This window comes from Pholcus phalangioides, unplaced genomic scaffold, assembly GCF_987345545.1.
Source record: "Pholcus phalangioides strain wild (caught in Gottingen) unplaced genomic scaffold, Ppha-v1.0 ptg000017l_1, whole genome shotgun sequence".
Classification (NCBI taxonomy): Eukaryota; Metazoa; Arthropoda; class Arachnida; order Araneae; family Pholcidae; genus Pholcus; species Pholcus phalangioides.
This window is the reverse complement of record NW_028301610.1, coordinates 41,115,333-41,137,936: the sequence shown is the minus strand read 5'-3', so window position 1 is coordinate 41,137,936 and position 22,604 is coordinate 41,115,333. Positions and strand designations below refer to the sequence as shown.

Here is a 22,604-nt window from a genome sequence, read left to right as displayed (position 1 = left end):
TGACAGTGTGGCCGAGTGGTCTAAGGCGCTGGTTTCAGGCACCACTCTCTTCGGAGGCGTGGGTTGGAATTCCACTGTTGTCATAATTTTTCATAACTAAGCAAACGATTGATTTTTATCATGAGAAAGACAGCATGTCCAAAATGTTTTACATCTTCGACTCACGCCCGTGACAGTGTGACCGAGTGGTCTAAGGCGCTGGTTTCAGGCACCAGTCTCTTCGGAGGCGTGGGTTCGAATCCCACTGCTGTCATTTTTTTTCATAATAAAGCAAACGATTGCTTTTTATCATGAGAAAGACAGCATGTCCAAAATGATTTAAATCTCAAGTTCATGCCCATGACAGTGTGGCCGAGTGGTCTAAGGCGCTGGTTTTAGGCACCAGTCTCTACGGAGGCGTGGGTTCGAAACCCGCTGCTGTCATTACTTTTCATAATTAAGCAAACGATTGCTCTTTATCATGAGAAACACAGCATGTCCAAAATGTTTTACATCTTCGGCTCACGCCCGTGACAGTGTGGCCGAGTGGTCTAAGGCGCTGGTTTCAGGCACCAGTCTCTTCGGCGGCGTGGGTTCGAATCCCACTGCTGTCATCATTTTTCATAACTATGCAAACGATTGCTTTTTATCATGAGAAAGACAGCATGTCGAAAATGTTTTACATCTTCGGCTCATGCCCATGACAGTGTGGCCGAGTGGTCTAAGGCGCTGGTTTTAGGCACCAGTCTCTTCGGAGGCGTGGGTTCGAATCCCACTGCTGTCATTATTTTTCATAATTAAGCAAACGATTGCTTTTTATCATGAGAAAGACAGCATGTCGAAAATGTTTTACATCTTAGGCTCACCCCCGTGACAGTGTGGCCGAGTGGTCTAAGGCGCTGGTTTTAAGTACCAGTCTCTTCGGAGGCGTGGGTTGGAATTCCACTGCTGTCATTATTTTTCATAATTAAGCAAACGATTGCTTTTTATCATGAGAAAGACAGCATGTCCAAAATGTTTTACATCTTCGGCTCACGCCCGTGACAGTGTGGCCGAGTGGTCTAAGGCGCTGGTTTCAGGTACCAGTGTCTTCGGAGGCGTGGGTTCAAATCCCACTGCTGTCATTATTTTTCGTAATTGAGCAAACCATTCCTTTTTATCATGAGAAAGACAGCATGTCGAAAATGTTTTACATCTTCGGCTCACGTCCGTGACAGTGTGGCCGAGTGGTCTAAGGCGCTGGTTTCAGGCACCACTCTCTTCGGAGGCGTGGGTTGGAATTCCACTGTTGTCATTATTTTTCATAACTAAGCAAACGATTGATTTTTATCATGAGAAAGACAGCATGTCCAAAATGTTTTACATCTTCGGCTCACGCCCGTGACAGTGTGACCGAGTGGTCTAAGGCGCTGGTTTCAGGCACCAGTCTCTTCGGAGGCGTGGGTTCGAATCCCACTGCTGTCATTTTTTTTCATAATAAAGCAAACGATTGCTTTTTATCATGAGAAAGACAGCATGTCCAAAATGATTTAAATCTCAAGTTAATGCCCATGACAGTGTGGCCGAGTGGTCTAAGGCGCTGGTTTTAGGCACCAGTCTCTACGGAGGCGTGGGTTCGAAACCCGCTGCTGTCATCATTTTTCATAACTATGCAAACGATTGCTTTTTATCATGAGAAAGACAGCATGTCGAAAATGTTTTACATCTTCGGCTCGTGCCCATGACAGTGTGGCCGAGTGGTCTAAGGCGTTGGTTTCAGGCACCAGTCTCTTCGGCGGCGTGGGTTCGAATCCCACTGCTGTCATCATTTTTCATAACTATGCAAACGATTGCTTTTTATCATGAGAAAGACAGCATGTCGAAAATGTTTTACATCTTCGGCTCATGCCCATGACAGTGTGGCCGAGTGGTCTAAGGCGCTGGTTTTAGGCACCAGTCTCTTCGGAGGCGTGGGTTCGAATCCCACTGCTGTCATTATTTTTCATAATTAAGCAAACGATTGCTTTTTATCATGAGAAAGACAGCATGTCGAAAATGTTTTACATCTTAGGCTCACCCCCGTGACAGTGTGGCCGAGTGGTCTAAGGCGCTGGTTTTAAGTACCAGTCTCTTCGGAGGCGTGGGTTGAAATTCCACTGCTGTCATTATTTTTCATAATTAAGCAAACGATTGCTTTTTATCATGAGAAAGACAGCATGTCCAAAATGTTTTAAATCTTAGGCTCACCCCCGTGACAGTGTGGCCGAGTGGTCTAAGGCGCTGGTTTTAAGTACCAGTCTCTTCGGAGGCGTGGGTTGGAATTCCACTGCTGTCATTATTTTTCATAATTAAGCAAACGATTGCTTTTTATCATGAGAAAGACAGCATGTCCAAAATGTTTTACATCTTCGGCTCACGCCCGTGACAGTGTGGCCGAGTGGTCTAAGGCGCTGGTTTCAGGTACCAGTGTCTTCGGAGGCGTGGGTTCAAATCCCACTGCTGTCATTATTTTTCGTAATTGAGCAAACCATTCCTTTTTATCATGAGAAAGACAGCATGTCGAAAATGTTTTACATATTCGGCTCACGTCCGTGACAGTGTGGCCGAGTGGTCTAAGGCGCTGGTTTCAGGCACCACTCTCTTCGGAGGCGTGGGTTGGAATTCCACTGTTGTCATTATTTTTCATAACTAAGCAAACGATTGATTTTTATCATGAGAAAGACAGCATGTCCAAAATGTTTTACATCTTCGGCTCACGCCCGTGACAGTGTGACCGAGTGATCTGAGGCGCTGGTTTCAGATAACCAGTCTCTTCGGAGGCGTGGCTTCAAATCCCACTGCTGTCATTATTTTTCGTAATTGAGCAAACGATTGCTTTTTATCATGAGAAAGACAGCATGTCGAAAATGTTTTACATCTTCGGCTCACGCCCGTGACAGCGTGGCCGAGTGATCTGAGGCGCTGGTTTCAGATAACCTGTCTCTTCGGAGGCGTGGCTTCAAATCCCACTGCTGTCATTATTTTTCGTAATTGAGCAAACGATTGCTTTTTATCATGAGAAAGACAGCATGTCGAAAATGTTTTAAATCTTCGGCTCACGCCCGTGACAGTGTGGCCGAGTGGTCTAAGGCGCTGGTTTCAGGCACCAGTCTCTTCGGCGGCGTGGGTTCGAATCCCACTGCTGTCATCATTTTTCATAACTATGCAAACGATTGCTTTTTATCATGAGAAAGACAGCATGTCGAAAATGTTTTACATCTTGGGCTCATGCCCATGACAGTGTGGCCGAGTGGTCTAAGGCGCTGGTTTTAGGCACCAGTCTCTTCGGAGGCGTGGGTTCGAATCCCACTGCTGTCATTATTTTTCATAATTAAGCAAACGATTGCTTTTTATCATGAGAAAGACAGCATGTCGAAAATGTTTTACATCTTAGGCTCACCCCCGTGACAGTGTGGCCGAGTGGTCTAAGGCGCTGGTTTTAAGTACCAGTCTCTTCGGAGGCGTGGGTTGGAATTCCACTTCTGTCATTATTTTTCATAATTAAGCAAACGATTGCTTTTTATCATGAGAAAGACAGCATGTCCAAAATGTTTTACATCTTCGGCTCACGCCCGTGACAGTGTGGCCGAGTGGTCTAAGGCGCTGGTTTCAGGTACCAGTGTCTTCGGAGGCGTGGGTTCAAATCCCACTGCTGTCATTATTTTTTGTAATTGAGCAAACCATTCCTTTTTATCATGAGAAAGACAGCATGTCCAAAATGTTTTACATCTTCGGCTCACGCCCGTGACAGTGTGACCGAGTGGTCTAAGGCGCTGGTTTCAGGCACCAGTCTCTTCGGAGGCGTGGGTTCGAATCCCACTGCTGTCATTTTTTTTCATAATAAAGCAAACGATTGCTTTTTATCATGAGAAAGACAGCATGTCCAAAATGATTTAAATCTCAAGTTCATGCCCATGACAGTGTGGCCGAGTGGTCTAAGGCGCTGGTTTCAGGCACCAGTCTCTTCGGAGGCGTGGGTTCGAATCCCACTGCTGTCATTATTTTTCATAATTAAGCAAACGATTGCTTTTTATCATGAGAAAGACAGCATGTCGAAAATGTTTTACATCTTAAGCTCACCCCCGTGACAGTGTGGCCGAGTGGTCCAAGGCGCTGGTTTTAAGTACCAGTCTCTTCGGAGGCGTGGGTTCGAATCCCACTGCTGTCATTATTTTTGATAATTAAGCAAACAATTGCTTTTTATCATGAGAAAGACAGCATGTCCAAAATATTTTACATCTTCGGCTCACGCACGTGACATTGTGGCCGAGTGGTCGAAGGCGCTGGTTTCAGGTACCAGTGTCTTCGGAGGCGTGGGTTCAAATCCCACTGCTGTCATTATTTTTCGTAATTGAGCAAACGATTGCTTTTTATCATGAGAAAGACAGCATGTCGAAAATGTTTTACATCTTCGGCTCACGCCCGTGACAGTGTGGCCGAGTGGTCTAAGGCACTGGTTTCAGGCACCCGTCTCTTCGGCGGCGTGGGTTCGAATCCCACTGCTGTCGTCATTTTTCATAAGTATGCAAACGATTGCTTTTTATCATGAGAAAGTCAGCATGTCGAAAATGTTTTACATCTTCGACTCATGTCCATGACAGTGTGGCCGAGTGGTCTAAGGCACTGGTTTCAGGCGCTAGTCTCTTTGGAGGCGTGGGTTCTTATCCCACTGCTGTCATTATTTTTCATAATTAAGCAAACAATTGCTTTTTATCATGAGAAAGACCGCATGTCCAAAATGTTTTGCATCTTCGGCTCACGCCTGTGACAGTGTGGCCGAGTGGTCTAAGGCGCTGGTTTCGGGCACCAGTCTCTTCGGCGGCGTGGGTTCGATTCCCACTGCTGTCATTATTTTTCATAACTAAGCAAACGATTGCTTTTTATCATGAGAAAGACAGCATGTCGAAAATGTTTTACATCTTCGGCTCATGCCTATGACAAAGTGGCCGAGTGGTCTAAGGCGCTGGTTTTAGGCACTAGTCTCTTCGGAGGCGTGGGTTGGTATTCCACTGCTGTCATTATTTTTGATAATTAAGCAAACGATTGATTTTTATCATGAGAAAGACAGCATGTCCAAAATGTTTTACATCTTCGGTTCATGCCCGTGACAGTGTGGCCGAGTGGTCTAAGGTGCTGGTATTAGGCACCAGTCTCTTCGCAGGCGTGGATTCGAATCCCACTGCTGTCATTGTTTTTCATAATTAAGCAAACGATTGCTTTTTATCATGAGAAAGACAGCAAGTCCAAAATGTTTTACATCTTCGGCTCACGCCCATGACAGTGTGGCCGAGTGGTCTAAGGCGCTGGTTTTAGGCACCAGTCTCTTCGGAGGCGTGGGTTGGAATCCCACTGCTGTCACTATTTTTCGTAATTGAACAAACGATTGCTTTTTATCATGAGAAAGACAGCATGTCGAAAATGTTTTACATCTTCGGCTCACGCCAGTGACAGTGTGGCCGAGTGGTCTAAGGCACTGGTATCAGGCACCAGTCTCTTCGGCGGCGTGGGTTCGAATCCCACTGCTGTCGTCATTTTTCATAACTATGCAAACGATTGCTTTTTATCATGAGAAAGACAGCATGTCGAAAATGTTTTACATCTTCGACTCATGCCCATGACAGTGTGGCCGAGTGGTCTAAGGCGCTGGTTTCAGGCGCTAGTCTCTTTGGAGGCGTGGGTTCTTATCCCACTGCTGTCATTATTTTTCATAATTAAGCAAACCATTGCTTTTTATCATGAGAAAGACAGCATGTCGAAAATGTTTTACATCTTCGGCTCACGTCCGTGACAGTGTGGCCGAGTGGTCTAAGGCGCTGGTTTCAGGCACCAGTCTCTTCGGAGGCGTGGGTTGGAATTCCACTGCTGTCATTATTTTTCATAACTAAGCAAACGATTGATTTTTATCATGAGAAAGACAGCATGTCCAAAATGTTTTACATCTTCGGCTCACGCCCGTGACAGTGTGGCCGAGTGGTCTAAGGCGCTGGTTTCAGGCACTAGTCTCTTCGGAAGCGTGGGTTCGAATCCCACTGCTGTCATTTTTTTTCATAATAAAGCAAACGATTGCTTTTTATCATGAGAAAGACAGCATGTCCAAAATGATTTACATCTCAAGTTCATGCCCATGACAGTGTGGCCGAGTGGTCTAAGGCGCTGGTTTTAGGCACCAGTCTCTTCGGAGGCGTGGGTTGGAATCCCACTGCTGTCATTATTTTTCGTAATTGAACAAACGATTGCTTTTTATCATGAGAAAGACAGCATGTCGAAAATGTTTTACATCTTCGGCTCACGCCCGTGACAGTGTGGCCGAGTGGTCTAAGGCACTGGTATCAGGCACCAGTCTCTTCGGCGGCGTGGGTTCGAATCCCACTGCTGTCGTCATTTTTCATAACTATGCAAACGATTGCTTTTTATCATGAGAAAGACAGCATGTCGAAAATGTTTTACATCTTCGACTCATGCCCATGACAGTGTGGCCGAGTGGTCTAAGGCGCTGGTTTCAGGCGCTAGTCTCTTTGGAGGCGTGGGTTCTTATCCCACTGCTGTCATTATTTTTCATAATTAAGCAAACCATTGCTTTTTATCATGAGAAAGACAGCATGTCGAAAATGTTTTACATCTTCGGCTCACGTCCGTGACAGTGTGGCCGAGTGGTCTAAGGCGCTGGTTTCAGGCACCAGTCTCTTCGGAGGCGTGGGTTGGAATTCCACTGCTGTCATTATTTTTCATAACTAAGCAAACGATTGATTTTTATCATGAGAAAGACAGCATGTCCAAAATGTTTTACATCTTCGGCTCACGCCCGTGACAGTGTGGCCGAGTGGTCTAAGGCGCTGGTTTCAGGCACCAGTCTCTTCGGAGGCGTGGGTTCGAATCCCACTGCTGTCATTTTTTTTCATAATAAAGCAAACGATTGCTTTTTATCATGAGAAAGACAGCATGTCCAAAATGATTTACATCTCAAGTTCATGCCCATGACAGTGTGGCCGAGTGGTCTAAGGCGCTGGTTTTAGGCACCAGTCTCTTCGGAGGCGTGGGTTTGAATTCCACTGCTGTCATTATTTTTCATAATTGAGCAAACGAATGCTTTTTATCATGAGAAAGACAGCATGTCCAAAATGTTTTACATCTTCGGCTCACGCCCGTGACAGTGTGGCCGAGTGGTCTAAGGCGCTGGTTTCAGGCACCAGTCTCTTCGGAGGCGTGGGTTCGAATCCCACTGCTGTCATTATTTTTCATAATTAAGCAAACGATTGCTTTTTATCATGAGAAAGACAGCATGTCGAAAATGTTTTACATCTTAAGCTCACCCCCGTGACAGTGTGGCCGAGTGGTCCAAGGCGCTGGTTTTAAGTACCAGTCTCTTCGGAGGCGTGGGTTCGAATCCCACTGCTGTCATTATTTTTCATAATTAAGCAAACAATTGCTTTTTATCATGAGAAAGACAGCATGTCCAAAATATTTTACATCTTCGGCTCACGCACGTGACATTGTGGCCGAGTGGTCGAAGGCGCTGGTTTCAGGTACCAGTGTCTTCGGAGGCGTGGGTTCAAATCCCACTGCTGTCATTATTTTTCGTAATTGAGCAAACGATTGCTTTTTATCATGAGAAAGACAGCATGTCGAAAATGTTTTACATCTTCGGCTCACGCCCGTGACAGTGTGGCCGAGTGGTCTAAGGCACTGGTTTCAGGCACCCGTCTCTTCGGCGGCGTGGGTTCGAATCCCACTGCTGTCGTCATTTTTCATAAGTATGCAAACGATTGCTTTTTATCATGAGAAAGTCAGCATGTCGAAAATGTTTTACATCTTCGACTCATGTCCATGACAGTGTGGCCGAGTGGTCTAAGGCACTGGTTTCAGGCGCTAGTCTCTTTGGAGGCGTGGGTTCTTATCCCACTGCTGTCATTATTTTTCATAATTAAGCAAACAATTGCTTTTTATCATGAGAAAGACCGCATGTCCAAAATGTTTTGCATCTTCGGCTCACGCCTGTGACAGTGTGGCCGAGTGGTCTAAGGCGCTGGTTTCGGGCACCAGTCTCTTCGGCGGCGTGGGTTCGATTCCCACTGCTGTCATTTTTTTTCATAACTAAGCAAACGATTGCTTTTTATCATGAGAAAGACAGCATGTCGAAAATGTTTTACATCTTCGGCTCATGCCTATGACAAAGTGGCCGAGTGGTCTAAGGCGCTGGTTTTAGGCACTAGTCTCTTCGGAGGCGTGGGTTGGTATTCCACTGCTGTCATTATTTTTGATAATTAAGCAAACGATTGATTTTTATCATGAGAAAGACAGCATGTCCAAAATGTTTTACATCTTCGGTTCATGCCCGTGACAGTGTGGCCGAGTGGTCTAAGGTGCTGGTATTAGGCACCAGTCTCTTCGCAGGCGTGGATTCGAATCCCACTGCTGTCATTGTTTTTCATAATTAAGCAAACGATTGCTTTTTATCATGAGAAAGACAGCAAGTCCAAAATGTTTTACATCTTCGGCTCACGCCCATGACAGTGTGGCCGAGTGGTCTAAGGCGCTGGTTTTAGGCACCAGTCTCTTCGGAGGCGTGGGTTGGAATCCCACTGCTGTCATTATTTTTCGTAATTGAACAAACGATTGCTTTTTATCATGAGAAAGACAGCATGTCGAAAATGTTTTACATCGTCGGCTCACGCCCGTGACAGTGTGGCCGAGTGGTCTAAGGCACTGGTATCAGGCACCAGTCTCTTCGGCGGCGTGGGTTCGAATCCCACTGCTGTCGTCATTTTTCATAACTATGCAAACGATTGCTTTTTATCATGAGAAAGACAGCATGTCGAAAATGTTTTACATCTTCGACTCATGCCCATGACAGTGTGGCCGAGTGGTCTAAGGCGCTGGTTTCAGGCGCTAGTCTCTTTGGAGGCGTGGGTTCTTATCCCACTGCTGTCATTATTTTTCATAATTAAGCAAACCATTGCTTTTTATCATGAGAAAGACAGCATGTCGAAAATGTTTTACATCTTCGGCTCACGTCCGTGACAGTGTGGCCGAGTGGTCTAAGGCGCTGGTTTCAGGCACCAGTCTCTTCGGAGGCGTGGGTTGGAATTCCACTGCTGTCATTATTTTTCATAACTAAGCAAACGATTGATTTTTATCATGAGAAAGACAGCATGTCCAAAATGTTTTACATCTTCGGCTCACGCCCGTGACAGTGTGGCCGAGTGGTCTAAGGCGCTGGTTTCAGGCGCCAGTCTCTACGGAGGCGTGGGTTCGAATCCCACTGCTGTCATTTTTTTTCATAATAAAGCAAACGATTGCTTTTTATCATGAGAAAGACAGCATGTCCAAAATGATTTACATCTCAAGTTCATGCCCATGACAGTGTGGCCGAGTGGTCTAAGGCGCTGGTTTTGGGCACCAGTCTCTTCGGAGGCGTGGGTTTGAATTCCACTGCTGTCATTATTTTTCATAATTGAGCAAAGGAATGCTTTTTATCATGAGAAAGACAGCATGTCCAAAATGTTTTACATCTTCGGCTCACGCCCGTGACAGTGTGGCCGAGTGGTCTAAGGCGCTGGTTTCAGGCACCAGTCTCTTCGGAGGCGTGGGTTCGAATCCCACTGCTGTCATTAGTTTTCATAATTAAGCAAACGATTGCTTTTTATCATGAGAAAGACAGCATGTCGAAAATGTTTTACATCTTAAGCTCACCCCCGTGACAGTGTGGCCGAGTGGTCCAAGGCGCTGGTTTTAAGTACCAGTCTCTTCGGAGGCGTGGGTTCGAATCCCACTGCTGTCATTATTTTTCATAATTAAGCAAACAATTGCTTTTTATCATGAGAAAGACAGCATGTCCAAAATGTTTTACATCTTCGGCTCACGCACGTGACAGTGTGGCCGAGTGGTCTAAGGCGCTGGTTTCAGGTACCAGTGTCTTCGGAGGCGTGGGTTCAAATCCCACTGCTGTCATTATTTTTCCTAATTGAGCAAACGATTGCTTTTTATCATGAGAAAGACAGCATGTCGAAAATGTTTTACATCTTCGGCTCACGCCCGTGACAGTGTGGCCGAGTGGTCTAAGGCACTGGTTTCAGGCACCAGTCTCTTCGGCGGCGTGGGTTCGAATCCCACTGCTGTCGTCATTTTTCATAAGTATGCAAACGATTGCTTTTTATCATGAGAAAGTCAGCATGTCGAAAATGTTTTACATCTTCGACTCATGCCCATGACAGTGTGGCCGAGTGGTCTAAGGCGCTGGTTTCAGGCGCTAGTCTCTTTGGAGGCGTGGGTTCTTATCCCACTGCTGTCATTATTTTTCATAATTAAGCAAACAATTGCTTTTTATCATGAGAAAGACAGCATGTCCAAAATGTTTTACATCTTCGGCTCACGCCTGTGACAGTGTGGCCGAGTGGTCTAAGGCGCTGGTTTCAGGCACCAGTCTCTTCGGCGGCGTGGGTTCGATTCCCACTGCTGTCATTATTTTTCATAACTAAGCAAACGATTGCTTTTTATCATGAGAAAGACAGCATGTCGAAAATGTTTTACATCTTCGGCTCATGCCCATGACAAAGTGGCCGAGTGGTCTAAGGCGCTGGTTTTAGGCACCAGTCTCTTCGGAGGCGTGGGTTGGTATTCCACTGCTGTCATTATTTTTGATAATTAAGCAAACGATTGATTTTTATCATGAGAAAGACAGCATGTCCAAAATGTTTTACATCTTCGGTTCATGCCCGTGACAGTGTGGCCGAGTGGTCTAAGGCGCTGGTAGTAGGCACCAGTCTCTTCGCAGGCGTGGATTCGAATCCCACTGCTGTCATTGTTTTTCATAATTAAGCAAACGATTGCTTTTTATCATGAGAAAGACAGCAAGTCCAAAATGTTTTACATCTTCTGCTCACGCCCGCGACAGTGTGGTCTAAGGCGCTGGTTTTAGGCGCCAGTCTATTCGGAGGGGTGGGTTCGAATTCCACTGATGTCATTATTTTTCATAATTAAGCAAACGATTGCTTTTTATCATGAGAAAGACAGCATGTCCAAAATGTTTTACATCTTCGGCTCACGCCCGTGACAGTGTGGCCGAGAGGTCTAAGGCGCTGGTTTCAGGCACCAGTCTCTTCGGAGGCGTGGGTTCGAATCCCACTGCTGTCATTATTTTTCATAATTAAGCAAACGATTGCTTTTTATCATGAGAAAGACAGCATGTCGAAAATGTTTTACATCTTAGGCTCACCCCCGTGACAGTGTGGCCGAGTGGTCTAAGGCGCTGGTTTTAAGTACCAGTCTCTTCGGAGGCGTGGGTTGGAATTCCACTGCTGTCATTATTTTTCATAATTAAGCAAAAGATTGCTTTTTATCATGAGAAAGACAGCATGTCCAAAATGTTTTACATCTTCGGCTCACGCCCGTGACAGTGTGGCCGAGTGGTCTAAGGCGCTGGTTTCAGGTACCAGTGTCTTCGGAGGCGTGGGTTCAAATCCCACTGCTATCATTATTTTTCGTAATTGAGCAAACGATTGCTTTTTATCATGAGAAAGACAGCATGTCGAAAATGTTTTACATCTTCGGCTCACGCCCGTGACAGTGTGGCCGAGTGGTCTAAGGCGCTGGTTTTAGGCACCAGTCTCTTCGGAGGCGTGGGTTCGAGTCCCACTGCGGTCATTATTTTTCATAATTGAGCAAACGATTGCTTTTTATCATGAGAAGGACAGCATGTCCAAAAGTTTTTACATCTTCAGCTCACGGCCGTGACAGTGTGGCCGAGTTGTCTAAGGCGCTGGTTTCAGGCACCAGTCTCTTCGGAGGCGTGGGTTCGAATCCCACTGCTGTCATTATTTTTCATAATTAAGCAAACGATTGCTTTTTATGGTGAGAAAGACAGCATGTCGAAAATGTCTTACATCTTCGGATCACGCCCTTGACAGTGTGGCCGAGTGGTTTTGAGGCGCTGATAATAGGCACCAGTCTCTACGGAGGCGTGGGTTCGAAACCCGCTGCTGTCATTACTTTTCATAATTAAGCAAACGATTGCTTTTTATCATGAGAAACACAGCATGTGCAAAATGTTTTACATCTTCGGTTCACGCCCGTGACAGTGTGGCCGAGTGGTCTAAGGCGCTGGTTTCAGGCACCAGTCTCTTCGGAGGCGTGGGTTCGAATCCCACTGCTGTCATTTTTTTTCATAATAAAGCAAACGATTGCTTTTTATCATGAGAAAGACAGCATGTCCAAAATGATTTACATCTCAAAATCATGCCCATGACAGTGTGGCCGAGTGGTCTAAGGCGCTGGTTTTAGGCACCAGTCTCTTCGGAGGCGTGGGTTTGAATTCCACTGCTGTCATTATTTTTCATAATTGAGCAAACGACTGCTTTTTATCATGAGAAAGACAGCATGTCCAAAATGTTTTACATCTTCGGCTCACGCCCGTGACAGTGTGGCCGAGTGGTCTAAGGCGCTGGTTTCAGGCACCAGTCTCTTCGGAGGCGTGGGTTCGAATCCCACTGCTGTCATTATTTTTCATAATTAAGCAAACGATTGCTTTTTATCATGAGAAAGACAGCATGTCGAAAATGTTTTACATCTTAGGCTCACCCCCGTGACAGTGTGGCCGAGTGGTCTAAGGCGCTGGTTTTAAGTACCAGTCTCTTCGGAGGCGTGGGTTGGAATTCCACTGCTGTCATTATTTTTCATAATTAAGCAAACGATTGCTTTTTATCATGAGAAAGACAGCATGTCCAAAATGTTTTACATCTTCGGCTCACGCCCGTGACAGTGTGGCCGAGTGGTCTAAGGCGCTGGTTTCAGGTACCAGTGTCTTCGGAGGCGTGGGTTCAAATCCCACTGCTATCATTATTTTTCGTAATTGAGCAAACGATTGCTTTTTATCATGAGAAAGACAGCATGTCGAAAATGTTTTACATCTTCGGCTCACGCCCGTGACAGTGTGGCCGAGTGGTCTAAGGCACTGGTTTCAGGCGCAAGTCTCTTTGGAGGCGTGGGTTCTTATCCCACTGCTGTCATTATTTTTCATAATTAAGCAAACCATTGCTTTTTATCATGAGAAAGACAGCATGTCGAAAATGTTTTGCATCTTCGGCTCTCGTCCGTGACAGTGTGGCCGAGTGGTCTAAGGCGCTGGTTTCAGGCACCAGTCTCTTCGGAGGCGTGGGTTGGAATTCCACTGCTGTCATTATTTTTCATAACTAAGCAAACGATTGATTTTTATCATGAGAAAGACAGCATGTCCAAAATGTTTTACATCTTCGGCTCACGCCCGTGACAGTGTGGCCGAGTGGTCTAAGGCGCTGGTTTCAGGTACCAGTCTCTTCGGAGGCGTGGGTTCGAATCCCACTGCTGTCATTATTTTTCATAATTAAGCAAACAATTGCTTTTTATCATGAGAAAGACAGCATGTCCAAAATGTTTTACATCTTCGGCTCACGCCTGTGACAGTGTGGCCGAGTGGTCTAAGGCGCTGGTTTCAGGCACCAGTCTATTCGGAGGCGTGGGTTCGAATCCCACTGCTGTCATTATTTTTCATAATTAAGCTAACGATTTCTTTTTATCATGAGAAAGACAGCATGTCCAAAATGTTTTACATCTTCGGCTCACGCCCGTGACAGTGTGGCCGAGTGGTCTAAGCGCTGGTTTTAGGCACCGGTCTCTTCGGAGGCGTGGGTTCGAATCCCACTGTTGTCATTATTTGCCATAATTGAGCAAACGATTGCTTTTTTTCATGAGAAAGACAGCATGTCCAAAATGTTTTACATCTTCGGCTCACGCCCGTGACAGTGTGGCCGAGTGGTCTAAGGCGCTGGTTTCAGGCACCAGTCTCTTCGGAGGCGTGGGTTCGAATCCCAATGCTGTCATTATTTTTCATAATTAAGCAAACGATTGCTTTTTATCATGAGAAAGACAGCATGTCCAAAATGTTTTACATCTTCGGCGCATGCCCATGTTAGTGTGACCGAGTGGTCTAAGGTGCTGGTTTTAGGCACTAGTCCCTTCGGAGGCGTGGGTTCGAATTCCACTCCTGTCATAATTAAGCAAACGATTGCTTTTTATCATGAGAAAGACAGCATGTCCAAAATGTTTTACATCTTCGGCTCATGCCCGTGAGAGTGTGGCCGAGTGGTCTAAGGCGCTGGTTTCAAGCACCAGTCTCTTCGGAGGCCTGGGTTCGAATCCCACTACTCTCGTTATTTTTCATAATTAAGCAAACGATTGCTTTTTATCATGAGAAAGACAGCATGTCCAAAATGTTTTACATCTCAGGCTCACGCTCGTGACAGTGTGGCTGAGTGGTCTAAGACGCTGGGTTTAGGCGCTAGTCTCTTCAGAGGCGTGGGTTTGAATCCCACTGCTGTCATTATTTTTCATAATTAAGCATATGTTTGCTTATCATCATGAGAAAGACAGCATGTCCAAAATGTTTTACGTCTTCTGCTCACGCCCGTGACAGTGTGGCCGAGTGGTCTAAGACGCTGGTTTTAGGCATCAGTCTCTTCGGAGGCGTGGGTTAGAATCCCAATGCTGTCATAATTAGGCAAACGATTGCTTTTTATCATGATAAAGGCAGCATGTCCAAAATGGTTTACATCTTCGGCTCACGCCCGTGACAGTGTGACTGAGTGGTCCAAGGCGCTGGTTTTAGGCACTAGTCTCTTCGGAGGCGTGGGTTCGGTCCCCCCCCCCCTCCCTAGTTTTTGAAAATACACTAAAAAGTATATATATACGGGGTGATTATAAAAAAACTGTCCCGACATATGGTCCCGTAACTATCATACCATTCACAGAAATTTTGGCATAAGGTATTTTTAGGTTTGCGCTCAAGAATGATGTGGAAGACAACAGTGTCACTCTAACAGTTACGGTTACAGTGAGAAAATTTCGAAAATATCAAATGGCAACACCAAGTTTTTTGTATTGGAATGCAATCTCCATACTGAAAAACACTTAATAGCGTTTGAATGGCACCTGTAGCACGAAAATCCCCGGAGCTAGGCAAGGAAAAAGTAAAAAGGACTTTGCCGTGCACCAGAGCATTAATGTTCGTTTCATTCGTCACACCGTTTCTTCGGCTGAGATCCCAGCCTGATTAGTCCTCCACAAGGTCAGGTGGAAAATTTGTGAAACACAATGAAATTCTTTATTTTATGCTGCTTCTCTGTCCTTATTGGTTGTCCTAACGTTTAGCCTATCTACAGCCGGTGATTTTCATGCTACTGTTGCCGTTCGAACGCTATTTAGGGTTTTTCATAATGGAGATCACATTCCAATACAAAAAACTTGGTGTTGCCATTTGATATTTTCGAAATTTTCTCACTGTAACCGTAACTGTTAGAGTGACACTGTTGTTTTCTATATCATTCTTGAGCGCATACATCAAAATACGTTATGCCAAAATTTCATTCAGTTTCTGTGAATGGTATGATAGTTAGGGGCCCATATGTCGGGATGTCGGGATAGTTTTTTTATAATCACCCTGTATATATATATATATATATAATTATAAATACATTGATTGGATGTTCCTTGCTCCCCCCCCAGAAAAATTTTGTCCCCCCTGGAAAATGACGGCGCTGCAAAATGTACTGTTTTTGATAATTTGCATATAAAAAAAATAATTCCCTAGAGCAGTTGTGGAATTTATAAATACGAAAAAAAATTCCAAATGAGTTATGTCCGATGAATATAGTCGGACCCCGATATAATAACAAATTTGACGAGCGTACCCCGATATAATGGTAACAAATTTTACGATTGTACTTCGATATATTGATACAATACATGTATGAATTATTATTTATATCATATAGTATGTTTTATCATGTTTTATCGCATGGTTATTATGCATAATCGCCAGTAAAAGCTACAATTGTTTATTAGTTATTAAATTTGCCAATAGTATATACCTTGGGTACTATGCATAATCACCGGTAAAAGTGATATAAATTTAGGGCAATTTATCAAACTCACCAAGACGATTAATAAGTACATAATAATCAGTTATTATGTATAATAACCGCATATATCGAATTTACCGTATAACGTATATGTTTATTTATCTCGTATTCATTTACACTTGTTTAATTTTACAATTTCAAAGACTAAATAAATAATTTGTTTACTGACCTTTTGAAAAACTTCATGTTTTTTTCCGATCTCGTCCCAAGCCTTCCTCCACACATTTTGATTTCTGTATTCTCACTGGGTAGAGCAGAGAATTTGACCGAACGTGTGCAATCAGTTGCTCTTCAATCATCAATACACGAGCAAAAAAGCAAATTAAATTCAAACACGGAAAAAATTTGAATAAATCAAAACGCGAACAAAAAACAAAATTGATCAAAACACGAACGAAGCAAAAAGAACGAGAAAAACAAATATGGCGTCTTCACATGCCATCACACGACTGACGAAAATCTGAACGATTTGATTTTTTTGTGACACGTAATAAGGCGTGTAATTTCATGAATCGACACATTCACACGTCACGTCAGAGTAGTGTGCACGGAGTTTTGCGTATTACGTCAGATTTCATCATCACAGACTTTACCACGTCACGTCAGCGCAGTGTGGACGTACCTACAGAAGACTCATTGGTGGAACTTTATATCACACGCATTAACGTGTGGTAACACGCCACGTCAGTGTAGTGTGTATCCGCCTTAAGGCGCTGGTTTCAGGTACCAGTCTCTTCGGAGGCGTGGGTTCGAATCTTACTGCTGTTGTTCATTTTCATAATCAAGCAAAAAGATTGCTTCGGGTCATGAGGGAGACAGCATGTGTGAGATATTTTACATGTTCCGTGCTTTGCCCGTGACAGTGTGGGGGAGTGGTCTGAAGCGCTGGTTTTGGGCACCAGTATCTTCACTTGCGTGGATTGGGATTCCACTGCTGTAATGCGTTTTCATAAAGACGCCGTTTTCCTTGGCTCATGAGACAGACAGCATTTGCGCAATATTTTACATCTTCTGCTCTTCCCGTGTCCTTGTGGCCGAGTGGTCTAAGGCGCTGGTCTCCGGTACTATAGAACTATGCTAACGCAGTGCTTGTTCAAAGAAATAGGAAGTTTAGTTTATATATATATATATATTGCACTAAATACACAGTATTTACATTTGGGGGGCAAGCTCGAAAAATCCAGGTCTGGGATTCAGTGAAAAAAGCAAGCCAGTGGAAAATGTTCAACATATCTTCCCCCTGTCATTGAGCATAGCAAATGCTGCATCAACCTCTCAGTAGTTATGCCATGAAGCATCTATGTAACTTTTTTTCATCGATATAATTGAGGTATATTGTTGATTCCCTTGGGATTTTACTTTAGGCCTGAATCACACTGTAAAAGTTTGATTAAAGCTATTTTACAAAACTTAAAAAATACAACCAATGGGACTATTGGTTGCATTTTTCAAGTTTTATAAAAGTCATTTTATATAAAACATGAAAAACTCAACCAATAAGCACATGCTCTGCTCGAATGTAACCTATGAGCTTTATTTTTTGGATTTTTTAGTTTCATATAAGAGGAATTTTATCAAACATTTATAGTGTAATACCGGCCTTAGAGGAGATATATCATACCCCTCCCTTATTACACCCATTTATTAATTACCTCATGCCGCCTCTAAGGTTTTTGCATCATAAAAGAAACTCAGTATTCTGATATTAAAATAATCCAAGTAATTGAGCTATTTAAAAAATTTTTATAAAAAAAAATCGAATAATTTAAAAATTTAGGTATTTCCGTGGGCATTTAATTTTTCTTACATAACCTAGTTAAAATTTAAAAATAAAAAATATATAATTTTCAGAAAAAAAAAATTGTTGCAATTTAAGATATTTAATAAAAAACCGTCTCTGAAAAAAAAACCCTACATATTCAGATAAAACGTACAAATTAATACATATAAAAGTAAGAGCAAATGCGCATGCTAATGTAAAAAAAGAAAAACGAGGGAGGGGAAAAATTTGCGGGAAAATAATGTAAATAAAGCAATTGTTGCCATTAATGTAGAAGAAATATTGTTTTTGATACTTAGTAGTAGTTGTAAAATTTTTGCTTTACGCTGATTGGTCAATGGACGAACTGAACCGAAGAGCCGAATTGAACGAACCGAAAGACCAGTTTTATCTCCGTAACCCGTCACGTGATCCTAAGGACAATGGCTAAGGAGAAGGGGAAGAGTGCATCTTGGGACATTGTTCTCCACGCTATCCATAGCGCAGCTCCTTAGTTAAGGACAACAACTTAACGAGCGGTTTTTAAGGACAATGGGAAAGTTCAGCCCCTGAAATGGGTTGATACCAATGTGTGGTGTCCCAGCATCAAAGGCGGCTCCTGACAAAACTCAATAGTGTAAGAAGGTAATTTTGGCTCTCTTCTGGTGTATTGGTTGCAAAATGACCCTGATGAGAACCCACCACTGTATATATATCTGAGTTAGATAAAATGCTTAAAAAATTGTTTCTCTCTCCCGCGAATCATTTACAGTTTGAATTTTACTGATACATATATAGGTACCGGAACCTAGTGGCTGAGACCATTTCAGCCCCTTCCTCAAATAAGTTTTGTGATGGAAACTGAGCGCCCCCAATAGATAATGAATATAAAATGCAATGCAAAATTCGCCCCCTTCCCATTGTACGGGCTCGACACCGGACGATTGACAACTTCCACTCCCCTCAATGTTTTCTTCATGTTGGTGCCTCTGACTGACAAAATATTTTTTCCAAGCTGTTCTGCTAGAGAATTCTCTCTCTCTTTTTTGTTCTCTTATTTAGCACCAAAGCCGCCCAGCTTGGAACCTTTAGCTATCTATTAATATAACGAAGTTTTTTACATAAAGCATTTTAGATATCAGTGGTTTTCAAAGTGTGCCTCGAGGTTCCTAGGGGGTGTCGCTGCGAGTTTGCAACATTGATGCGTGTCTCAGTTCTGCTCTAAATTTTTTTTTCTTTCTCAGAACTGTTCTAGAAGAACGCGGAGAAATGATGGCTAGGACAAAGAGGGTTGGCAAACCTTCGAGAACCACTTGATAGTTTATGAATGGAATTATTGCTTACCTAGTTACTTTAAAAAGATGGTCCAAACACTCAGAAGAAGTTTTATCTTTAACAGTTTAAAGGAAGTGAACGGCATAAATGGCCAAGCCACTCTGTCAAGATCACATAAGCATATATATACATACATAATATCCTTCGTAGGTACTTGACTATGCAACTAACTACTGGACACGTGTATATATAAAACAAGCCGACAGAAGACAAGTATAGGGTGAAAAAAAAATGTTTTTTGTTAGTTTTTTTACGAAAGCAATCAGTAAATGGTTTCCGTTCAAAACTGGGTGCTCAAGCAGCCATAGCACCCCCGGGTTCCGATGCCACTGCTAAAACATGTAGTGTCTGGATACCCTCTATCCCTTAGGCAAAAACCGGGAATCTGACACAAGCAAAAATTGTGAGATCGAAGAGGGTGGGCCCTCCTTTGTTTCTTTTATCGGTGGCTGACGCATCAATTTGTTTGGAAACCAGAGGCTCCAGCAAGAGTCAAGCCGCGTATGAGAGAAATATATATAGGCAGTTCTTTTTTTTCTTTAAAATTTTTTTTTTCCACGTTCGGTATTTGCGAAAAAAAATGAAAAATCTATGTGAGATTTTTATTTCTGAATCAATTCTGTGAAAGCAGAATGGGTGCTCTGCCCCGTTTAACAGAACACTGCGGATGCTCGAACACCCACGGCTCCACTGTTAAAAACCAACAATTTTACATTATGCTCTGGTTCGAGTGGGTCACGTGAGGAATCGGATGACAAACACGAGTTTCATTCTAAAGAGCACGCTTGCCAATGACCTTATGTATTCTGAAAACCTCGGATTCCTATCAGCGAAAAGCCTGAATCGACCATTGATACACTTTAAAAAATTTAGTAAAAACATATCTTCCACAGAAGCATGTATACCGTTGCCGTTGCTAGTTGGTGCGAAGTACCGAGCACTGAGCTCTCGTCTTGGTTTCTCTACTTAGGTAGAGATATTGATCAGTCAATGGCAAAATGGTTGGTTAAAAACAACCATCGGTAATTTTTTTAATTATATGTATATAACCCTTTATATTTTATATAAAACAATATCAATAATTTTATATTAAACAATATCAATATACTGATTTACATTGTTAACGGTTTTCAGGGGTTAAAACATCTTCTACCCCATCAGATTACACTTACTTTCAAAAATAAATCTCGTAAATTGCAAATATTCTCAATATCTACACTATTAAACAAATCAGTTTCACAAAGTGACCCACTTTGCCACAAATTGCAAAAATTACCAATGTTTTACAACATAAGTTTACAGCATATTTTGTAATATATTTCCATTTAGACAAAAAATGATGTGTATATACATGAAAACTCCAACAATGTCGCCAAACTCATTCGATGTGATTTCTAAACATTTGACAAACATATTTAAAAAAATAAATAATAATAAAAATATAAAAATAGAGTAGAAGGTTACAAATGGTCATTAGAATTTACAGAATATTAATATACTCCTCATAGTTCCATCAGAATCATATGGTGTAACTTTTGAACATCTGACAATTATATTAGATTAAAAAATCTATGCTGGTTAGGTCATATAACAAGTGGTTATATAATTCACAAGCATTCATATCATATACCTTTCAATTAATAATTAATTTTATGAATGACTGTATTTACATAAACCATTCTCCCTCAGCATTTTACAAAAATTTGATGAAATTTATTTATAGTAATATTTATCTATACTATGCTGTGGTACATTATTAATAAAAAATACAAGGTCTTTTCAATCATAACTTCAGTATGATTAATCATTATTGTTTGCTCCATGACAATTAAAATTCCTTTCTAAAATTTGTAACCGAGATATTCTTTGGTCTTAGCTGTGCTAATTTCTGTTCAGCTGGGTAGTTGGATGCTGAGCTGATAACATCCACTTCTGAAGCATCTTGCTACTCAAAATACTTTTTGGCCAGTTTCTTCATATATTTGTTTAGATGTGGATGGAATTTGAAGATCAGCGTGCACGTCGGTTAGTCTGAAATGATGAAAGGGATTCTATATTAAATACGTATTGCTGTCAAATTATTTAAACGAAATAACCATTTGATACGAAAAATATATACAGGTGAAAAATTCAATTTAGAAATTTATTGAAAGATGATTTTTTTTTCAATAAACGAGATTCAATGAATAGGGTTCATTTAAAAGTGTTGATGGCGCTAACATCAGCCAGACTTTTTTAATTTGGAAGAAGAACTGGAAAAAAAGAATAAATTGGGACATCATAGGCATCTGTGAAATAAGAAGAAAAGGAGAGGAGAAAATCGAACTTGCCAGTGGACATGTATTTTACTACAGAGGACTCTAGATATAATTGGGGGTAGAGAAGACTTACATCAATATCATCAAGAAAATATATGACAAAGCAACGGCAACGATTCGTTTGGATAAAGGAAAAGCAAAAATTAAACTTGGAAAAGGAGTCAGACAGGGTGATACTATCTCACCAAAACTCTTTACCGCTGTTTTAGAAGAAGTATTCAGAAAAATGGATTGGGATAAAAAAGGAATTAAAATAAATGGAGAGTTTCTCAACCATTTGCGTTTGCAGACAGCATTGTTGTTATCAGCAGTCATCCAGACGAACTAGAAGAAATGATACAAGAACTGGCGAAGGCAAGTCTTCAGGTGGGCTTGAAAATGAATCTGCGAAAGACTAAAGTTCAACCCGTTTGCGTTGAAGAGGACAATCTTGCTCAACAACACAGAGATAGAAGAAGTAGAAAGCTATGTATACCTGGGACAAGAAATTACCATGGACAACGGAATCATTAATGAAATAAACAGAAGGATCAGGATTAGGTGGAGCACTTTTGGCAAAAACTGTGTAATTCTGAAGAGTCACATGCCATTATGACTGAAAAGAAAAGTTTTTAACCAGTGTGTGCTACCAGCACTGACTTATGGAGCTGAAACATGCACACTCACAAGCAAGACGATACAAAGGCTACAGACTAGACAACCCAAAGGAGCATGGAAAGATGTATGCTAGGCATCACAAGGAGAGATAGAAAACGAATCACTTGGATAAGGAACCACACAAAGGTATATGATATTATGGAAAGAATTAAACGTTTGAAATGGAAATGGGATGGACATATTTCAAGAAGACAGGACAACAGATGGACCACAAGTATTCTAGATTGGTACCCCCGTGGAGTTAAACGTCTGAGAAGGCGGCCCTACGCAAGATTTATCGATGAGATCAGAAAAGTGGCTTGAGTCAACTGGATGGCTAAAGCATCAGACAGAGCAGAATGGAAGAATTTAGAGGAGACTTTCATCCAGCAGTGGATTGAAAATGGTTGATGATGATATATCTGAGTAAAGTTCACAATTACATACTCTACATACATTACTCTTACATACATTATGTACTCTTTCAATACATTCATCTAAATGGTTACGTAATATATGCGTCTAACGAAGTCAAAAATCATATGACTTATGTTTTTATTATTATTAAATTGATTTTTTTTAGTGTGGAAAATGTTGAATATTTTAGGAGCA

At 42.3% G+C, this 22,604-nt stretch overlaps 53 non-coding genes across 53 annotated transcripts; all 53 read left to right on the top strand.

The window, feature by feature from the left end:
- The first annotated feature begins 171 nt into the window (after positions 1-171).
- TRNAL-CAG (transfer RNA leucine (anticodon CAG)) lies at positions 172-253 on the top strand. The gene has a single exon. It is a non-coding gene; the product is annotated as a tRNA-Leu (tRNA).
- An 88-nt stretch (positions 254-341) lies between these two features.
- On the top strand, positions 342-423 carry TRNAL-UAG (transfer RNA leucine (anticodon UAG)). Its single transcript has one exon. It is a non-coding gene; the product is annotated as a tRNA-Leu (tRNA).
- Positions 424-511: 88 nt separating this feature from the next.
- TRNAL-CAG (transfer RNA leucine (anticodon CAG)) lies at positions 512-593 on the top strand. The gene has a single exon. It is a non-coding gene; the product is annotated as a tRNA-Leu (tRNA).
- Positions 594-681: 88 nt separating this feature from the next.
- On the top strand, positions 682-763 carry TRNAL-UAG (transfer RNA leucine (anticodon UAG)). Its single transcript has one exon. It is a non-coding gene; the product is annotated as a tRNA-Leu (tRNA).
- Positions 764-1,021: 258 nt separating this feature from the next.
- On the top strand, positions 1,022-1,103 carry TRNAL-CAG (transfer RNA leucine (anticodon CAG)). The gene has a single exon. It is a non-coding gene; the product is annotated as a tRNA-Leu (tRNA).
- A 258-nt stretch (positions 1,104-1,361) lies between these two features.
- TRNAL-CAG (transfer RNA leucine (anticodon CAG)) lies at positions 1,362-1,443 on the top strand. Its single transcript has one exon. It is a non-coding gene; the product is annotated as a tRNA-Leu (tRNA).
- Positions 1,444-1,531: 88 nt separating this feature from the next.
- Positions 1,532-1,613, top strand: TRNAL-UAG (transfer RNA leucine (anticodon UAG)). The gene has a single exon. It is a non-coding gene; the product is annotated as a tRNA-Leu (tRNA).
- An 88-nt stretch (positions 1,614-1,701) lies between these two features.
- TRNAL-CAG (transfer RNA leucine (anticodon CAG)) lies at positions 1,702-1,783 on the top strand. The gene has a single exon. It is a non-coding gene; the product is annotated as a tRNA-Leu (tRNA).
- An 88-nt stretch (positions 1,784-1,871) lies between these two features.
- TRNAL-UAG (transfer RNA leucine (anticodon UAG)) lies at positions 1,872-1,953 on the top strand. Its single transcript has one exon. It is a non-coding gene; the product is annotated as a tRNA-Leu (tRNA).
- Positions 1,954-2,381: 428 nt separating this feature from the next.
- Positions 2,382-2,463, top strand: TRNAL-CAG (transfer RNA leucine (anticodon CAG)). The gene has a single exon. It is a non-coding gene; the product is annotated as a tRNA-Leu (tRNA).
- A 600-nt stretch (positions 2,464-3,063) lies between these two features.
- Positions 3,064-3,145, top strand: TRNAL-CAG (transfer RNA leucine (anticodon CAG)). The gene has a single exon. It is a non-coding gene; the product is annotated as a tRNA-Leu (tRNA).
- An 88-nt stretch (positions 3,146-3,233) lies between these two features.
- TRNAL-UAG (transfer RNA leucine (anticodon UAG)) lies at positions 3,234-3,315 on the top strand. Its single transcript has one exon. It is a non-coding gene; the product is annotated as a tRNA-Leu (tRNA).
- Positions 3,316-3,573: 258 nt separating this feature from the next.
- On the top strand, positions 3,574-3,655 carry TRNAL-CAG (transfer RNA leucine (anticodon CAG)). The gene has a single exon. It is a non-coding gene; the product is annotated as a tRNA-Leu (tRNA).
- An 88-nt stretch (positions 3,656-3,743) lies between these two features.
- TRNAL-CAG (transfer RNA leucine (anticodon CAG)) lies at positions 3,744-3,825 on the top strand. Its single transcript has one exon. It is a non-coding gene; the product is annotated as a tRNA-Leu (tRNA).
- Positions 3,826-3,913: 88 nt separating this feature from the next.
- Positions 3,914-3,995, top strand: TRNAL-CAG (transfer RNA leucine (anticodon CAG)). The gene has a single exon. It is a non-coding gene; the product is annotated as a tRNA-Leu (tRNA).
- An 88-nt stretch (positions 3,996-4,083) lies between these two features.
- TRNAL-UAA (transfer RNA leucine (anticodon UAA)) lies at positions 4,084-4,165 on the top strand. Its single transcript has one exon. It is a non-coding gene; the product is annotated as a tRNA-Leu (tRNA).
- Positions 4,166-4,253: 88 nt separating this feature from the next.
- TRNAL-CAG (transfer RNA leucine (anticodon CAG)) lies at positions 4,254-4,335 on the top strand. The gene has a single exon. It is a non-coding gene; the product is annotated as a tRNA-Leu (tRNA).
- An 88-nt stretch (positions 4,336-4,423) lies between these two features.
- TRNAL-CAG (transfer RNA leucine (anticodon CAG)) lies at positions 4,424-4,505 on the top strand. The gene has a single exon. It is a non-coding gene; the product is annotated as a tRNA-Leu (tRNA).
- A 258-nt stretch (positions 4,506-4,763) lies between these two features.
- TRNAP-CGG (transfer RNA proline (anticodon CGG)) lies at positions 4,764-4,845 on the top strand. The gene has a single exon. It is a non-coding gene; the product is annotated as a tRNA-Pro (tRNA).
- Positions 4,846-5,273: 428 nt separating this feature from the next.
- TRNAL-UAG (transfer RNA leucine (anticodon UAG)) lies at positions 5,274-5,355 on the top strand. Its single transcript has one exon. It is a non-coding gene; the product is annotated as a tRNA-Leu (tRNA).
- Positions 5,356-5,443: 88 nt separating this feature from the next.
- On the top strand, positions 5,444-5,525 carry TRNAL-CAG (transfer RNA leucine (anticodon CAG)). Its single transcript has one exon. It is a non-coding gene; the product is annotated as a tRNA-Leu (tRNA).
- Positions 5,526-5,953: 428 nt separating this feature from the next.
- On the top strand, positions 5,954-6,035 carry TRNAL-CAG (transfer RNA leucine (anticodon CAG)). The gene has a single exon. It is a non-coding gene; the product is annotated as a tRNA-Leu (tRNA).
- Positions 6,036-6,123: 88 nt separating this feature from the next.
- On the top strand, positions 6,124-6,205 carry TRNAL-UAG (transfer RNA leucine (anticodon UAG)). The gene has a single exon. It is a non-coding gene; the product is annotated as a tRNA-Leu (tRNA).
- Positions 6,206-6,293: 88 nt separating this feature from the next.
- On the top strand, positions 6,294-6,375 carry TRNAL-CAG (transfer RNA leucine (anticodon CAG)). The gene has a single exon. It is a non-coding gene; the product is annotated as a tRNA-Leu (tRNA).
- A 428-nt stretch (positions 6,376-6,803) lies between these two features.
- TRNAL-CAG (transfer RNA leucine (anticodon CAG)) lies at positions 6,804-6,885 on the top strand. The gene has a single exon. It is a non-coding gene; the product is annotated as a tRNA-Leu (tRNA).
- An 88-nt stretch (positions 6,886-6,973) lies between these two features.
- Positions 6,974-7,055, top strand: TRNAL-UAG (transfer RNA leucine (anticodon UAG)). Its single transcript has one exon. It is a non-coding gene; the product is annotated as a tRNA-Leu (tRNA).
- Positions 7,056-7,143: 88 nt separating this feature from the next.
- TRNAL-CAG (transfer RNA leucine (anticodon CAG)) lies at positions 7,144-7,225 on the top strand. Its single transcript has one exon. It is a non-coding gene; the product is annotated as a tRNA-Leu (tRNA).
- Positions 7,226-7,313: 88 nt separating this feature from the next.
- On the top strand, positions 7,314-7,395 carry TRNAL-UAA (transfer RNA leucine (anticodon UAA)). The gene has a single exon. It is a non-coding gene; the product is annotated as a tRNA-Leu (tRNA).
- Positions 7,396-7,483: 88 nt separating this feature from the next.
- TRNAL-CAG (transfer RNA leucine (anticodon CAG)) lies at positions 7,484-7,565 on the top strand. The gene has a single exon. It is a non-coding gene; the product is annotated as a tRNA-Leu (tRNA).
- An 88-nt stretch (positions 7,566-7,653) lies between these two features.
- Positions 7,654-7,735, top strand: TRNAL-CAG (transfer RNA leucine (anticodon CAG)). The gene has a single exon. It is a non-coding gene; the product is annotated as a tRNA-Leu (tRNA).
- Positions 7,736-7,993: 258 nt separating this feature from the next.
- On the top strand, positions 7,994-8,075 carry TRNAP-CGG (transfer RNA proline (anticodon CGG)). Its single transcript has one exon. It is a non-coding gene; the product is annotated as a tRNA-Pro (tRNA).
- Positions 8,076-8,503: 428 nt separating this feature from the next.
- On the top strand, positions 8,504-8,585 carry TRNAL-UAG (transfer RNA leucine (anticodon UAG)). The gene has a single exon. It is a non-coding gene; the product is annotated as a tRNA-Leu (tRNA).
- Positions 8,586-8,673: 88 nt separating this feature from the next.
- Positions 8,674-8,755, top strand: TRNAL-CAG (transfer RNA leucine (anticodon CAG)). The gene has a single exon. It is a non-coding gene; the product is annotated as a tRNA-Leu (tRNA).
- Positions 8,756-9,183: 428 nt separating this feature from the next.
- Positions 9,184-9,265, top strand: TRNAL-CAG (transfer RNA leucine (anticodon CAG)). The gene has a single exon. It is a non-coding gene; the product is annotated as a tRNA-Leu (tRNA).
- An 88-nt stretch (positions 9,266-9,353) lies between these two features.
- On the top strand, positions 9,354-9,435 carry TRNAP-UGG (transfer RNA proline (anticodon UGG)). The gene has a single exon. It is a non-coding gene; the product is annotated as a tRNA-Pro (tRNA).
- An 88-nt stretch (positions 9,436-9,523) lies between these two features.
- Positions 9,524-9,605, top strand: TRNAL-CAG (transfer RNA leucine (anticodon CAG)). Its single transcript has one exon. It is a non-coding gene; the product is annotated as a tRNA-Leu (tRNA).
- Positions 9,606-9,693: 88 nt separating this feature from the next.
- TRNAL-UAA (transfer RNA leucine (anticodon UAA)) lies at positions 9,694-9,775 on the top strand. The gene has a single exon. It is a non-coding gene; the product is annotated as a tRNA-Leu (tRNA).
- An 88-nt stretch (positions 9,776-9,863) lies between these two features.
- TRNAL-CAG (transfer RNA leucine (anticodon CAG)) lies at positions 9,864-9,945 on the top strand. Its single transcript has one exon. It is a non-coding gene; the product is annotated as a tRNA-Leu (tRNA).
- An 88-nt stretch (positions 9,946-10,033) lies between these two features.
- Positions 10,034-10,115, top strand: TRNAL-CAG (transfer RNA leucine (anticodon CAG)). The gene has a single exon. It is a non-coding gene; the product is annotated as a tRNA-Leu (tRNA).
- A 258-nt stretch (positions 10,116-10,373) lies between these two features.
- Positions 10,374-10,455, top strand: TRNAL-CAG (transfer RNA leucine (anticodon CAG)). The gene has a single exon. It is a non-coding gene; the product is annotated as a tRNA-Leu (tRNA).
- Positions 10,456-11,045: 590 nt separating this feature from the next.
- TRNAL-CAG (transfer RNA leucine (anticodon CAG)) lies at positions 11,046-11,127 on the top strand. Its single transcript has one exon. It is a non-coding gene; the product is annotated as a tRNA-Leu (tRNA).
- A 258-nt stretch (positions 11,128-11,385) lies between these two features.
- Positions 11,386-11,467, top strand: TRNAL-CAG (transfer RNA leucine (anticodon CAG)). The gene has a single exon. It is a non-coding gene; the product is annotated as a tRNA-Leu (tRNA).
- Positions 11,468-11,555: 88 nt separating this feature from the next.
- On the top strand, positions 11,556-11,637 carry TRNAL-UAG (transfer RNA leucine (anticodon UAG)). Its single transcript has one exon. It is a non-coding gene; the product is annotated as a tRNA-Leu (tRNA).
- Positions 11,638-11,725: 88 nt separating this feature from the next.
- Positions 11,726-11,807, top strand: TRNAL-CAG (transfer RNA leucine (anticodon CAG)). The gene has a single exon. It is a non-coding gene; the product is annotated as a tRNA-Leu (tRNA).
- Positions 11,808-12,066: 259 nt separating this feature from the next.
- TRNAL-CAG (transfer RNA leucine (anticodon CAG)) lies at positions 12,067-12,148 on the top strand. Its single transcript has one exon. It is a non-coding gene; the product is annotated as a tRNA-Leu (tRNA).
- Positions 12,149-12,236: 88 nt separating this feature from the next.
- On the top strand, positions 12,237-12,318 carry TRNAL-UAG (transfer RNA leucine (anticodon UAG)). Its single transcript has one exon. It is a non-coding gene; the product is annotated as a tRNA-Leu (tRNA).
- Positions 12,319-12,406: 88 nt separating this feature from the next.
- Positions 12,407-12,488, top strand: TRNAL-CAG (transfer RNA leucine (anticodon CAG)). The gene has a single exon. It is a non-coding gene; the product is annotated as a tRNA-Leu (tRNA).
- A 258-nt stretch (positions 12,489-12,746) lies between these two features.
- TRNAL-CAG (transfer RNA leucine (anticodon CAG)) lies at positions 12,747-12,828 on the top strand. The gene has a single exon. It is a non-coding gene; the product is annotated as a tRNA-Leu (tRNA).
- A 428-nt stretch (positions 12,829-13,256) lies between these two features.
- On the top strand, positions 13,257-13,338 carry TRNAL-CAG (transfer RNA leucine (anticodon CAG)). The gene has a single exon. It is a non-coding gene; the product is annotated as a tRNA-Leu (tRNA).
- Positions 13,339-13,426: 88 nt separating this feature from the next.
- On the top strand, positions 13,427-13,508 carry TRNAL-CAG (transfer RNA leucine (anticodon CAG)). The gene has a single exon. It is a non-coding gene; the product is annotated as a tRNA-Leu (tRNA).
- Positions 13,509-13,596: 88 nt separating this feature from the next.
- Positions 13,597-13,677, top strand: TRNAL-UAG (transfer RNA leucine (anticodon UAG)). The gene has a single exon. It is a non-coding gene; the product is annotated as a tRNA-Leu (tRNA).
- Positions 13,678-13,765: 88 nt separating this feature from the next.
- Positions 13,766-13,847, top strand: TRNAL-CAG (transfer RNA leucine (anticodon CAG)). Its single transcript has one exon. It is a non-coding gene; the product is annotated as a tRNA-Leu (tRNA).
- A 248-nt stretch (positions 13,848-14,095) lies between these two features.
- Positions 14,096-14,177, top strand: TRNAL-CAA (transfer RNA leucine (anticodon CAA)). Its single transcript has one exon. It is a non-coding gene; the product is annotated as a tRNA-Leu (tRNA).
- Positions 14,178-22,604: the final 8,427 nt, after the last annotated feature.